The sequence below is a fragment of the Myotis yumanensis genome, unplaced genomic scaffold (assembly GCF_028538775.1).
Source record: "Myotis yumanensis isolate MYYU_CA2020_CCGP unplaced genomic scaffold, mMyoYum1.0.hap1 SCAF_14, whole genome shotgun sequence".
Classification (NCBI taxonomy): domain Eukaryota; kingdom Metazoa; phylum Chordata; class Mammalia; order Chiroptera; family Vespertilionidae; genus Myotis; species Myotis yumanensis.
Window position 1 is genome coordinate 5,401,932 of NW_027223765.1, and position 14,865 is coordinate 5,416,796.

Below are 14,865 nucleotides of genomic sequence, written 5' to 3' on the forward strand. Positions count from 1 at the left end.
CTCATGGACCATCGTCCGCTGCCTCGATGGAGCTGGGGGGCCCGCCTCCAGGACGGCCTCTCCAGTGACAGGCTCTGCTCCCCGGCGGTATCGCCTCTTCTCCGATCATACTTCAAAATCCAATTTGACTGCCGCATTAGCGGTGGCTCTTTCGTTTTGATTTCCGCTTTTTTTCACTCTTTTGCATTTGGTGCCATCATCTCCGCCACCCTAACCACTAGTTACGCTTTATTACACTGGCGCGTAAAAGAATTGCATTTCCCTCGTTTATAAATGCCGTGCCGCATCCGCACGCGGCCCTGCGCGGATCGCACCGAGCGCCCCGAGCTTGTTAGCGAGCCCACACATCGCACCTCTCCCTCCTTCCGGCCGTGCGTTATGCCGAGCAGCAATTTCACACTGAGAGCTGCCCCCGTTGGTTTGTCTGTTTTAAATGTCATTTGCTCATATTTATACATGTGGAATGAGCTTTACTTAAATTGGATTTCTTGGTTCCAAGCCACTCCTGATTTTCCTAATGACCAGAGAACCACGGAGCAGAACAGGCGGAGAAGGGAAAGGAAGTCTCGGGCACACACGGCGTCCGAGCAGCCGAGCTGGGCTACAGCCGCCTCGTTCGGCAGGAATGGCCAGTAAAGGAAACGTCTCCCCAAAGAGTTGCCGTGGCCTTTAATTGCCCTCCTTTTCCCGTGGGTCTGAGACACGGGGCTGAACAGTATGTGGTCAGTTTCTCTGCCTGGTGTCTGGCTCACAAACTGGGCTTTACTGGGTCCCAGGCCCTCGGGAAATTAGGAGGGACCCAGGCAGGCTGCCTTGGGCACAGTTAGTGAGGAAGCTGGATGGAGACCAGCCCTGGCGCCGTCGTGGGAGCCGAGCTCGCGTGCAGGGGCCTGGCTGTCGGGCTGGGTCCAGCAGCGGGAAGAGGGGCGGCGTGGGAGAGGCTGGCCCAGGCCCCCTCCACCGTCGTGGCCTCAGGGACAGTGGACGTGGAGGGCATTCGCTGTGGGATTTTCTCGGGAGAGCAGAGCGCTGGGCAGCCCTTCTCGCCCGGAGCTCATGGAGTGTCAGAGCCGACTTGTGGAAACGCTGTGACGGACGCGCCGTTGGGAAGGACTGGGGGCGACTGGGGCTGCTGCAGAGGAAGGATTGTCTCTGGCTTCTCCCTGCCCTGGAGCTGAGAATCGCTGCGTCAGAGCAGACATGGGTGCTGGGGTGCTGAGCGTATCTAACTCGGATCGTTTTTTAGAGAAAATGCCCCCTTTTCTTCTTGACTGGCCCGGGGTGGGCCACCCGTTCCCCTCCCCCTCGGCCCATCCCCGGCCATGCATTGGGCAGAAACGTGCCAGCCTGCGGGCACCGTGAACTGTTTATTTCTTCGCCTGCTCAGGGCCTGTGGGTTTGCTGCCGTTACCCAGACTCTGGGCCGGTTGGGTTCCCATCTTCTCTTTGTGCCCGTGACTGGCACTGGCAGCTCCCTGGGGCGTGTGTCGTCCCCCGCCCCCACCCGCCCGAAGAGGCAGGGGAGGAGCCCAAGCAAACACCGCCGCTCACGGAGAGCCTTTCAGGGCCTCAGGCCTGGGAGCCCCCAGTAGGCAGGACCCTATATGTCCTCTGTCCTCGGAGGCGGGAGGCATGGAAAGTTGCGTGGAAAAGGAGGGCAGTGATGGTAATCCGACGGCCCACAACACCTACACAGCCACAGGACAGGATCCGCAGGGAAGCTCTCAGCACGGGGGCCCGGCGTCCCGGCGGTGTGCGATAAACGGCCGCCGCTATTGCTGTTTTTATTTTTGAACAAATTCTAGTGCTTATCTTCCGTTGCAGGTCTATGCGGACATTTTCCTGCCGAACGCGTAGAATTAGCTGAGTAAATAGCATGGATATTGGGTTAAATAAAAGCCTCCGCAGACCACATTCTCAGAGCTGTGATTAATTCTGCTCCCTTCTTCTAAATTGCATGTGTGCTCCACTGGATCGAGCAGAGAGGTGATTTCAAGCTTCTGTTTCTCCTTAAGACGTCGAGGTCACAATTAAACATCCTTTCTCCCCCTTCTTCTTTGGAGGAAAAAAAAAAATCGAAGTCTCTTCCAACGTATCGTTGTGAAAGGACACGTAAATGTCTGAACCGATCGTTGAATTTTCCCAAAGCGCCATCAGGACAAAGTGTTAAATGTTCTGATTAAGTCTGTGATCGGTTAAGCTAGAAATCCATAGAGTCGCACGCCGCACAGTGTTGAATAAATGGCACGCGGCGCGTCTTAATTGTACCCATCTGTCACTGCCCTCTCTTTCTAGGTGCATAAAGTTATCCGAACCTGGAGACGCAAACATTTTTATTTCCACTGGCTTGGTTGGGCTTTGTCCTCTCTCTTGCTGCATTGGGTCTGGTGTTGACTTAAATATTTGTCACACAACCTTCATGACTCACTTACATTTAAATAGTCACAGGCAATTTCTCTGCCAGGAAGGCTATTGGACTCAAATTTTACACCAGATCTTTCTCTCTTTTTTTGGTAAGAGATGTCATTACTGATTATTTTGTACATCGAATGACTGTTTCTCCTCCTTTTTGTATTGCAGGCAGCGCATGAGGTTTTCATTTTCCATCGTGGGCGCTTATTATTGCTTCTGATGCTCATAGTTGGCACCAGTTGCTGTAATGTTAAAAATTAACCAGCCGGCGTGGCTCAGTGGCTGAGCATCGACCTATGAACCAGGAGGCCCCGGTTTGATTCCCAGTCAAGGCACATGTCCAGGTTGTGGGCTCGGTCCCCAGTAAGGGGCGTGGGAGGCAGCCCATCCATGATTCCCTCTCATCGCTGATGTTTCTCTCTCTCTCTCTCCCTCTCCCTTCCTCTCTGAAATCAATAAAAATATATTTAAAAATAATAATAAACAGAGAGCTTTAAAAAAAAAGTTAGAAATGGACTTCTGAGAGGGCCACTGCCTTCGCTGCTGCCTTGTATTACAGGGGTCTGAAGTGCAAGGCCTGCTCCTGACTCGTTCCATGTGGAGTGAGACCTACTTGTAGGACCGGGAGCGTATACCTCGAGGGCAGGTGATGAACGCAAACAGATTCCTAATTAGCTGCGCTGAGGTGTGGCCTGCAGACGCCCGATGCTGGGAAGATGACGTGGAACTTGGTGTGAGTTGAAGATGATCTGGGGTCAGTCCCTGGAGCTGGGAAAACAAGCCTCGTCAACAGAGGGCCAGAGACCAAAACTTCCCAGGCATCCGCGTGGGTTCCACCTGCCGCACGGCCTCACACGCCCGGGAATTCTCCGGCGCAGGCCTGGGAATCACAGGCAGGCTCCCCCGCTCACACCGCCCGCGGTGGCGTCAGCTCAGCTAGCCCTTGTTATTCTAGAGGCCTGTGGGAGGAAGAACCGCTCATTGTGTGCTGGGCTTTGGGCATGATGCGTCTCCGATTGGGTAAGAAAGCAAAGCCTTGTTCAAGCGTAACTTAAACTTCACGGAGTGCTTACTCCGGAGGGCGTGGGAATCTCTCATCTCATTTCCTGTGAATCCTCCCAGAAGTCTCTGCAGGCGGCCATAATATCCCCATTTTCGAAAGACACACTGAGGCCCGAGGAGGATGGGTGGGCAGCGTGCCCGGTGGTGGTGCTGGGAGTCCACCTCCTTCGAACCCGCGTCTGCCCTCTGGGACCACAGAGGTCCCTGTCGCCGGGTGTTTACGGAGCCGCCCCGTGTGCTGCGCTCTGTCCTAGGGGGAGGCGCTTCTGATTAAACTGACCCCTCGGGGTTCTTGGTGAAAGGATTTTACCCAAAAGGGCCCTGACCGAGGGGCACGGAGGGAGGTCCGGAGCCCGACTAGAGTTTGGTCAGGCAAGTCTTAGTCTGGGTGGAAAGACCCAGTGATGTAGGTGGGGAAGTCCAAAGGGTCCCCGTGCCTCTGCTTAAGCCAGGACTCCCATGCCTAAGTGTCCCTCGTGGGAGGTGGACCTGCCCTCAGAACCCCGTGGCGTGAACCTCGGCGACTCTTCCACAGCAAGTGCTTTCTGACGGTCCCCGCCGCCTGGGAGCAGGGGCGCGGTGTAGGCAGCTGGAGTGGCTCCCCACGCCCTGCTGGCATGTGTGGGATCCAGCCTGAGACGGGGGCACCTGGGACAAGCCACCTGGGGGGGAGCGGGGCTCTCGGTCCCCTGGAAGCACCGCAAGTTCCCATCCTGACTAACAGCACTTGGCAACCGTTCATGGCCAGCCGGGCGGCTCTAACCACAGGAGAGCAACAGGCACCGGTGGAGGGGAGGCCCGGGAAGAGGCGGAGGAGGGTGGGAGAATGTGAGGACGGAGCGGCAGACCCGATGACTGATTTACAGGCAGGTGAGGGCGGAGGCGGGATGACGGAGGGGCTGGTGCTGGGAGCTGGCTCCAGGTGGGTGGCTGGACGAGGCTATTGTTCCATCGTGGGACACGGCTGGTCCCTGCGGCACTGGGAAGCCCGCAGTGTTGGTCTCCGGGAGCCCTCACCTCCCTGTCACTGGGCCCCATTGTGAAGCGCTCCTGCCCCGTGCGCGGCCCTCACAACAGCCTCCCTGTCTGGCGTGTCCAGGCGGCAGGCCTCCCGCCTTTGTTTTCCCAGAAAAGGCTCCTTGGAGTCGTCTGTGTACCAACCTGCCTCGTGATGATGACGACGGCTAGAAGCCCCGTGGGACTCCAGCCCGTGTAAATGAATCTGTGGTTTTAAATACACACGTACACACGTTTATTTTTTGAACGTATTTTAGATTTACAGAAAAGGTACAAAATAACAGAGAAGGTTCTGATATCTCTACTCCACTTGCACTGACCATACGCAACATCGTCTATAACCGCAGTCCAGTTGGGGAGGAATAAGCCTTTGAGGAGAGACTGTAGCACATCCTATATAATAAAACCCTAAATGCAAATCAACCAAACGGTGGAATGACCAGTCACTATGATGCACTCCCTGGTGGTCAGTGCGCTTCCACAGGGGAGCGCTGCTCAGCCAGAAGCCAGGCTCATGGCTGGTGAGCGCAGCAGCAGTGCTAAGGACTGCAAAGGGGCGCAGGCTGGGCTGAGGGACACCCCCCCCCCCCCCCCCGCCCAGTACACGAATATCATGCACCAGGCCTCTAGTTGTGTGTGAGAGGAGAGATGACCAAGCCCAGCGGACATGTTCCCCAGAGCCATGGGCTGTGGCCGGGCAGGAGAGGCCATGCGCTGGGGATGTGGCTGCCGCATGGACGGCTGTTCCCACAGCAGAGGGCACAGCCAGCATTCTGATTGTGATCTCCTGACGATGTGTGTGGCATGGACCCTGCCCAGTGACCTTGGGGAGGAAGCGAGAGGCGTTCTTCTCCAGCTCAGTCTCTGAAGCAACATCGGACTGTTCGCCGCAGCTGCCCAAAGCCCTCGTCTGGGGGCTGTTGAGGTTCGGGACCCAGGCTGGCTGCCTGCACCCGGCGACAGGGACCTTCTTCCTCCTGGGCCCGGAAGGCCGTGTGGCTCTGAGCAGCCAGGACCGAGGAGCTCGGGGTTCTGCAGCTCCTCCTCTGTGAGGCGCTTTCATCTTTTTAGAAAAAGTATATATATTTATTTTTAAATTTTATTTTATTGCCAGTCTTACAGATGCCCCCCAATTTCCTCTCTCCTTCCCCCCCTCCCAGCGTCTGCCCTACCCCAGGCCTTCCCTGCACTATTGTCTGTGTCCATTGGTTCTTTTCATCTTTGGCAGCACAGAGGGCACTGCCCCGAGGCAGGGAGCCAGCTGGCCCGACAGCAGTGGGGATGCAGTGGGGACAGGTGGGGCTCCTCCACGTGGGGTGCCAGCCAGGACATCAGAGCAGAAAGATACATGAAAAGGACTTTGCTGAACAGTGAGCACTTTTTCTTTTCCCCTCACCCAAGGATATGGTTTTATTGATTTTACAGAGAGGGGGAGGGAGAGAGAGAGAGAGAAACCTCAATTGGCGTCTCAGACGTGCCCCAAACAGGGATTGAACCCACAACCTAGGGATGTGCCCTGACCAGGAATCGAACCCGCCACCTTTTGGTGCAGAGGACGATGCTCCAACCCACCGAGCCGCCCGGCCAGGGCTAAACCGTGAGCACTTCTGATGTCGGCGATTTCTCTGGTGCTCATGCTGGCAAGGTCTGGGCTGCTCAGTTTACATTGAAAGCTGCCGAAACTTTTATTTAAGAGCAACACTGGTATTCCGCACCATCGGCCAGCGGCAGACTCTGCTCCTCCCGCGGACTCTGGCCTGTGACACTCAGGCCGAGGGAGTGACCCAGAAAGCCTGGGCCCGCGGTCACTGCGGGGGACACCTTTGCCGGGTCCCAGAGGCCGCGGCCAACCGGTCAGGAGCTTCGGCCTCTCAGCTCCCCGAGGCGGTCGGGTGAGTCGTCAGCACACGCCGGAAGAGCCCACGACTTGTTCTACCTGTTGTTTTTGAAAAGCAGCATCGAGACGCTTGGCATCGCTTGCCGAGGGGGTCTGGCAGGGCACGTCAGAGGGAGGGGCCGACAGCGGGGAGGAGAGATGCATTTCCTGTGAAGGATGGCCAGTTAGGACATGTGTGCGTTGCTTATGGATGTAAATGAGAATATTTGGAGGCTCCGCGGTATTATTCCGAAACCCCTCACTTATTATTCATGGCTTCATTATGGCCCCTTTTATTCCCACACACATCCAGGGCGGCGGAGGGGAGGAGCAGGTGCTGGGAGAGCCTTGGAAAGCGCACACATAAAACTCGCCATATATTTTCGTTATAGGTGCCTGCGTTTTTCCTCCCATCAAATCTCGCTTCTCCATTTCAGCCACATAAATGGTTGTCATAGTGACATTTGCTTCCAGGCGCCGTCGCTTCGGCGTGAGGCTCCGTAGGACGCAATGACCATAAATCCAGCTCCACTGTCCCAGCTCCGCCACCAGTCAGAACCCCGGCCCGCCTGTCGCCGCCGCCCGCTCCTGCGGCCTATCCACTGAGCCAAACCGGTTTTGGCCCAAGTGTCATTTCTTGTGGTCTTGGACGTGAAGGCAGGCATGAGACTGAAGGCAGCCAGGTCCTCCTGTTCAAAGAATTAAACAATAATAAGGGACGCCGGCTTCCCAGGCACTCTGCTCGGGCCTTCGTAATTACTTTCATCCCGGAAGCATCCCAGGAAGGCTGATTTTATTGCTTTCGAAGAAGAAGTGCCCTCCAGTTATCTGAGCAAAGCCCGTCACAGGCACGTTTATCACGGTATTGACCTTCAGACAATAAAGCAAGTGGTCCAGGCTCCGGGAAGGCATATTAGGTTTGTGCAGGGGCTGTCGCTGGGGAGCAAGGGGAGGAGGAACTGGAACACTGAAACCCAGAAAACAGTTCACATGCATTTGGGTTCTTTTATTTTGTTCCGACTCAGAGAGGCCCCTCGTCGGCACAGCACGTAGGTAGCCATGTGCCCAGTGCTCATGTGGCTGTCTTTGGGGGGCAGCTTCAGTGTGTTGGGATGCGCAGAAGGAAAATAAGGGGACCCTATATAATAAAAGGCTAATGTGCAAGTTGTCCCCTCGGGAGTTCGACTGCTCCCTATGATGTACGTGCTCTGACCAGCACCAGGGGGCGGCGCGGAACGAAGGAAGGCCCCTGCTGGCAACCAGAAGGCCCTGATCGGCCCTGATGGCCAGCCAGGCCTAGGGACCCTCCCATGCATGGATTTCATGCACTGGGCCTCTAGTTTTACTTAAAATGACAAGGTATGTGCTGAGATCTTAGATGTCCAGTGGAGGCTTAGGTAATCAGAGCCTTTAAATGGAGCTCCAGCCTGCGGCCCTAAATCACAGGCTGGCTGGCAGGAAGCACTATGATGAGGAAAGACTCCTTCCTCCTCTGAAATACATTTTGTGAAAGTCAAGCCAGCTCTGGTTTGACGTGGAGACGTGAACCTGGGGCGTGGGATTTGGGGAGGCGAGTGGTTTCTATCTCTCTCTCCCTCTCCTTTCCTATCTGAAATCAATAAAAATACATTTTAAAAAATAACAATAAATCAAATCAAATTTCCCTGAGTTTACGATGCAAATACACTTAGAATAGAGAAACCGCCCACCTTGCCTTCCCTACCTGCTCTGAGGGGCCCAGCGGGAGGTTAATGACTGGACCCCTGGGCCTGGGACGGCCAGCTGCTGGCCCACTGCTGGCAGACAAGGGGGCAGGTGCCATCACCTAAGGCGAGTTAATTTTCCTCATGTTTTAATCTGACAGAATCTGGCCATGTCATTGGGTATTCATTGGAGGTGGCTAGGTTGTGCTTGGTCGATATAAGGAGAGAAGGTGGAGTGTACTTTGGGGTTATTTGAATGACAAAGCAGCAAGCTGGAATTTGTAGAAAGCCTGCCTTTCTGGTGACCAGAGTAACATTCACACAGAGAAAGAGAATTGGGCAGAGAAACAGCGATGAGGAAGGAGGACGGCATCGTGTTTCTGGAAGATTCCATGTGTGATGGTCTCAGCGCGGAATACAGAGCCGCACGCACAGGTACTGGCGTGTGCTTCTGCCCCAGCGACTCCGCGTTTCAGACACGGCTCCCACTGGTGTGGGGTGGTTCCTCCTGTGACAGGAACAGACCCTTCCATCCTTAACTGAAGACCAACTGTTTTCACTGAAGAAAATCACACAAAAAATAATAGGAACTTACTGTAAACATTAAAATAAGTGGATCAAATGGACCATTTTTTTCCCCTAACCCTTGAATCCCGACCATAGGTTTTCCAACGTGAGCGCTGTTAAGCTGCTTGGATAGGTGTTGGATTTGGGGGAAGGAGGCACTAAGTGTGTGTGTACATATTCACGGATTGTGGAGGGCCCTTAAGTTAAGTTAGTACCGGACAGAAGCCACCAGAGAGAGCGCCTGCTGGAGACCCGCCTGCCAGCACAGTGGGCCTCTCGCTAACACGACGCGCGCCTCATCTTTGCCTTTTGTTCACTGTGAACCTGAATGGACAGGGATCACCCGGGCGGGGGGTGGGGTCCTCCATGGACTCCGGAGGAAAAGCATCTCTCTCCCAGGCAAAGCAGCAGCTGCCCCAATTGCAAGCATCCCCTGGAGCAGTGGTTGGCAAACTGCGGCTCGGCAAACCGCAGCTCTCGAGCCACATGCGGCTCTTTGGCTCCTTGAGTGTGGCTCTTCCACAAAATACCGGCTCTTCCACAAAATACTGACTTCTGCGCATGGGCCACGAAGTTTCAATCGCACTGTACGTGCACGCCCGCACGTGGTGTTTTGTGGAAGAGCCACACTCAAGGGGCCAAAGAGCCGCATGTGGCTCGCGAGCCGAGGTTTGCCGACCACGGCCCTGGAGCACACCTCCCCGTGGGATTCTGAGGCTGCCACGCTAGCCCAGGTGCTCAGCCCCCTCACCAGAGAGGTGCTTTAGGCCTCAGGTGCGTCCTGTGAGGGTGGGGTGCTGGGGAGAGGGGGGCTGTTGGCAGGGAAGGGGGTGGGGCGATGCCGGGAGACACTGCACATTCAGGCGAAGCCCCGCTGTTGGCGATGAGCCTTTCCCATGTTGGCACAGGCAGGGGCTTCAGAATCTCCCCAACTCTCAGGCGTGAAAGCTCAGGTGACTTCTCGGCCGCTTCCTGTAAGTTGCGTGACTGACTCCTTTGATGCACCTGCGGCTGCTCTCATAGTGGACCTCACAGGCCTCCCGGTCCAGAGATAGAGCTTGGCTTCCCTCCCCAGCCCCCGGGGCGCCCTCCGGGCTTGTTCCCCTGGCCTTCTCTTGTTTATCGCGTCGTGAAATCCCGGGCTCTGTTTACGTCTGACAAGCTGTTTATCGGGCTAATCACTTCCAATTATGAAGCCCTGAGCGGGGCCTTTGAAATGGAAGCCAAGGCTTATTAAAGACTCACTCGTGGGTCTTTATGTCCTCTACACAACCTGTGATCTTTCTCTCTCTCTCTCTCTCTCTCTCTCTCTCTCTCTCTCTCAGTCCCTCTTAAGCAAAGTAGGTTTGGTTCTAAATTTCAGTAAGGTCATGGAGGGAGGAGAGACCGGGGTGGTGTAATCTATGCCAACTGTACAGAAAAGGGTGTGTGTCCCTGTCCGTGCGTGCAGGGAGAACGGCTTCTTGTTACATACATGTGTCTTCATTTAATCGTGTAGAGGCCTCCTTAGTATGTCCGTCTGAAATCCCGTTGTCTTCCCAGGGAAGCCCTGGGCAGGTGAGGCCTGCGAGCCAGGCTTGTTCTGCGGGATGGCCAGCTCCCCGTGAGTTCAGTGTGGGGATCTGCCTGGCTGTGTCTCTCAGTAGGATCTAGGGCCCCTCCAATCCCAGCCCAGGGGTCCCTGAGACCCATCTCTCAACGAAATCAAGAAAAAGGCCCTGAGTGAGAGCACGCTCAGGTCTGCCTAAGGGGCGGAGGGGGCGGCAGGAGAAACCGGAACCGTGTGCATGGCACCCGGCTGCCCGCCGTCCTTCATCAACAGTGTTACCATGACATGGGTGACAAACCAAATGGGAGGTTTTGTGAAGTTTTCTTTTCCTTTTTTTGCCTGCTGTCTCCAGAAGTTTCCATCACCCATTTGCTGAGTCATGCAAGTTCCCCCCGGGACCCTTCTTTATACTTGGCAGCTTTAGAAAAAACCAAACGGCCCTTTATTTTCATCACATACAAAAGCTCACAGGTACCAGAGGCGTCGGGTCGGAAATAAATCCCATCTTCCTAAAATGACTGCGAGCAGGGCTGGCCGCCCCCGGGGGGCTAGTTCAATAGCTCAGATCTCACTCTTCGAGATTACTTGTTTAGCTTCCTGATATCTGGAACGTGCTATGGGGTCTTTTCTCTTATTTTCTTTCAGAAGCGCTCAGTGACAGGAGAGGAGGTCCCTCGGGATGCATGGAGGGGACCGGCGTTTCAGGGGAGTTTGCACGCAGCGCCCGCTCACTCGGGCCCTCCGGCCTGAAGGACTGTGTCACCCCCAAAGGGGATCAGCACAGTGCATTCGTGGTGTCATTCCCTTTCAAAGTAGGTAGCTTTCCTTCTCGGGTGTAAGCGAAAGCATCTCTCACAAGCATTCTTTCACCCCATCATGGTTGTCTGCACCTATCGTGAGTGTGGAAGTGATGGGGCCCTAATCATTAAAGTGTCAAAGCTGCCTGAGTGTAAGTTACTCTCAAAAGGAAACGAACAGTTTCAAGGTCATGTCTGTTGTCGCATCCTTCTCACCTGAATCCTGGGGGTGCTCTGGAGGGGGGCCGGAAGGGGAAGTTAATTCCCTGAAACGTAGGCACAGGCTCCTGTCAGTCACGCGTGGAGCATCGTGCGTGTGACCTGCCTCCCTGAAGACGGGGCTCCAGCTTCGTCCTCACCTCCTGCTCCGTCCTCACCTTGAGCCAAGCCCCTCCCGGGAGGGGCTCCTGGCGCTGCTGGCACTTCCATCTGCGTAAGCCACACATCTGAAAGCACAGTGTTGTTTTTACGGGCATGTTAGGTATATCGATTTCTTTTTTTATTTGTAGTAAAATACACATAAAATTGATCATGTTAGCCCTAGCTGCTTCGGCACAGTGGGTAGAGCGTCAGCCTACAGACCAAAGGGTCTGGGGTTGGATTCCAGTCAAGGGCACATACCTTGGTTGCAGGTTCCTCTTCGGCCCAGGCCCTGGTTGGGGCTCCTGCAGGAGGCAACCAATTGATGTATTTCTCTCTGTCTCTTCCTCTCTCTTCCACCCTCCCTAAAAATCAATGGGAAAATATCCTTGGGTGAGGATGAATAACAACAACAAAATAAATAAATAAAATAAAGCATCATCTTTAAATAAATAAAAATTAATCATTTTAAGCATTTTTACTGCACGGTTCAGTGATATTACGTCCATTTAATGTTGCCGAAATACCTTGTTCTTAAACTGGTTTACGGTGGGTTTCTATTTTCATTTTTTATTTTACTTAACAGCATGTCTTAGAGGTTTTTTGTGGGGTTTTTTTTTTAGCATTTTTGTAGCTTTGCCTCATCCTCTTAACCTGGGATTGGCATCTCGCGGTAAGCAGGTCTTCAAATTGTTTCCGTGGGTGCAGCCACGAAATCACTTCCAAGTTTTCGTTTTGCGTGGAAACCGTCTTCACAACATCTGCTGTCTGTCCTGCTCGGTAGTGAAGCGCGGTCCAGAGCCCTGGCGGGTGACAGAGCAGCTTCCGCTTTCCCTGGTGCTGGAGGCTGCGGCACGCCCACTCGGGGTGGCCCTGTGCGGCAGAGGTCATCCTCCGTGCCATCTACATCCAAAGAGGCCGGGCATCAGGAGGCACTGGCATCCTGTGGGCCGGTGTGCGCACCACCTGTGCGTGCCTTCCCCTCGTCGCACAGGGCGCTGGGGCCCACCAGCCCCACCCCACCCAGCATCCCTGGGCGACAGCATCACAGCAGGCGCCGTGGTCACCTGTGCAGCAGGTGAGCTGTGGTCCCTGCCTCAGGCTGGCCAGCACGTGATCCTCGAGAGCCGGCTCCCCGGCTCCCCGGCTCCGCGGTGTCCCTAGTCCCCCCTGGCTGAGTGAGGGAGCCCCAGTAATGCTCTCATGTACGCGGGAAGGGAGGAGATTCGGTTCCAAACCACTGAGCTAGCGCGGGTCAGGGTGGTGCCTGCTGTCCCCGGGCGGGCGGACGGACGGACACAGAGGACTCGAGCCCTCGCAGGCGGCAGGGCCTCTCTGTCAGGTCAGACAGGTGGGGCTCCGGTGATGTCCGTGGGTCGGTTCCGATGCTCTCGCAGGGTCAGCCCGTCCCTCCGCCTTTGAGGGTGCTGTTTGGGGAGTGATGTCAGCGTGGCCGCTGGAGGAAATATAGATGGTGCGTCTTGAAAGCTCTGGTGCTCACGTGCCCTCATAATAATGTTCTGAATCGTCTTCTCGGGCACTTTATGAAATCTATTTAGGCCCGGGAGTCCATGCTATTGATTTTAATGTTGCTCCCGGAGATTGTTTTATGGTGTTTGGGTTTAGAGATTGTGTAATTGCAGTTTCTAATCAAATCCAGCCTCGGATTCTACCGTCCCGTCGGCCCGAGCGCTGCCCTTCCCCGGGGGGCGATGGCGACAGGGGATACAAGGCTTTGTAATCGCACACTCCGAGGTCAGTCACTGGGAAAAACGAACCAGCATTCGCCTCAAAGGTCCCGGAGGATGAGTTCGGGGTTTTAAAAAAAATCTTGTGTTTCAAATGCAGCCAGAATCAGCCTAATCGTCTGAACTGTGGGCTCCCAATGGGTGTCAGCAGACTGGCAATCGGCCCAGGTCCGCATCTGCTGTGGGTTCAGTCCCCAGCCCAGTCGGGGCAGGTGTGGGAAGCAGCCAATCCATGTGTCTCTCTCACATCAATGTTTCTCTCTCCCTCTCTCTCTTCCTCCCTCCCTCCCTCCCTTCCACTCTCTCTAAAATTCAATGGAAAAAATATCCTCAGTGGAGGACTAACAAGAAGAAAAGAAACACAGACACAGCACCTGATGCTTCAAAATAACATGTGAGGCCTCCAGAGACCCATTTGTCACTGGAAAGCTGCTGCCCTGCCCCTGAGAGGACGGATGGGGAGAAAGGACGAGGTGGGACAGAGGCCTCGCCAGCATCGCACTTCCCGCCCCGCATCACCGCGTGCCTGTAACCAGCCCGAGGGTGAGAGGGTGAGAACACAGCGCCCTCGAAGCTACTGCGGGCGCAGGGCCCGGGTCCCAGACCTCCGACCCGGCCGTCCTCGCTCTCTGCGCTCTGTTCACGGCCTCTGTGACGTGGCCCTGCTTCCCATTGTTTGGGGCAGGTGGCCTTACAAAGGAATATTTTTTTTTTGTAATCAAAACTTTATTCAACGGATTCTCACAAAACATTACAAATGACAGCATTAGAAAAATTTTTTTTTTTTAAAGCCTACAGCACCCGGTATTCCCAGGCGGTCTCCCATCCAAGTACTAACCAGGCCCGACCCTGCTTAGCTTCCCAGATCAGACGAGATCGGGCGCGTTCAGGGTGGTATGGCCGTAGACTTAAAAAAAATTTTTTTAAATGCACATGCTTAAGTCTCAAATTTTCTGTCAAAGGAAGTTATTTCCTGTACATCTTGGAAACTGGTCTTCTATTTCGTTTCATTTGACCTAGATCGGCTCCCGAGACCTAGAGAAGGATGGAGACGGCTTATCACTTCTCTCCCGAGATAGTGATCCCTCTCTCTTCCTATCTCCGGAAAGGGACCTGGTCCGGCTCCGGGAGAAGCTTCGCCGTCTTGGAGACCTGCGGCGAGGTGGAGGACTCCTTCGCCGATAATCATTTCGAGAGCGGCAACGACTCCAACCGGAAAGCCGGCCTCGATTTCAACTTCTCCTTTCACCATCGGACAGTTCCACTCCTACTCGGCGGCCACACAGGGTTCTCCCGTCTAGCTCTCGGACAACATCGGCTGCGTTTCAATGATCTTCAAACTCCACGAAAGCAAAGCCGGGAGGGCTTCTAGCAACCCACGCACTCCTGAGTGGCCTGTCATTGCCAAAAGCCCGTTCCAACTCAGTCTAGTTACCGTTGTTCCCAAGATTTCCCACGTAAACCTTACAATCCAGTGGACAGGAATTACGATGCATTTCGAGACGCGGGGGCTGAAGTCCACACCCTCCGCCCGGCTCCCCGGCGTCCACGAAAGGGCGTCGGAGTATTTTTTTACAATTAGCATATCCTGCCGTCCTGTCACGCTCGGAAAAAAACAGCAAACGCATGGAGGACGGAGACACCCTGATGGTCTTGTCGCGGAGCCCGCTGTCGGTGTTAGAGGAAAACAACCCACGCTGGGTTTAGAATGAATTGCCTTCAGATGGCCCCGCTTCACAGCATCCCACTGTGATCTGGGATGTGGCGAGCCGCT

The 14,865-nt window shown here is 54.9% G+C and overlaps 1 non-coding gene and 1 pseudogene across 1 annotated transcript; both read right to left on the minus strand.

Annotated features, from left to right (window-relative positions):
- Positions 1-13,880: 13,880 nt before the first annotated feature.
- Positions 13,881-13,999, minus strand: LOC138992799 (5S ribosomal RNA). Its single transcript, XR_011468140.1, has one exon. It is a non-coding gene; the product is annotated as a 5S ribosomal RNA (ribosomal RNA).
- An 89-nt stretch (positions 14,000-14,088) lies between these two features.
- Positions 14,089-14,587, minus strand: LOC138992707 (serine/arginine-rich splicing factor 3 pseudogene; annotated as a pseudogene).
- Positions 14,588-14,865: the final 278 nt, after the last annotated feature.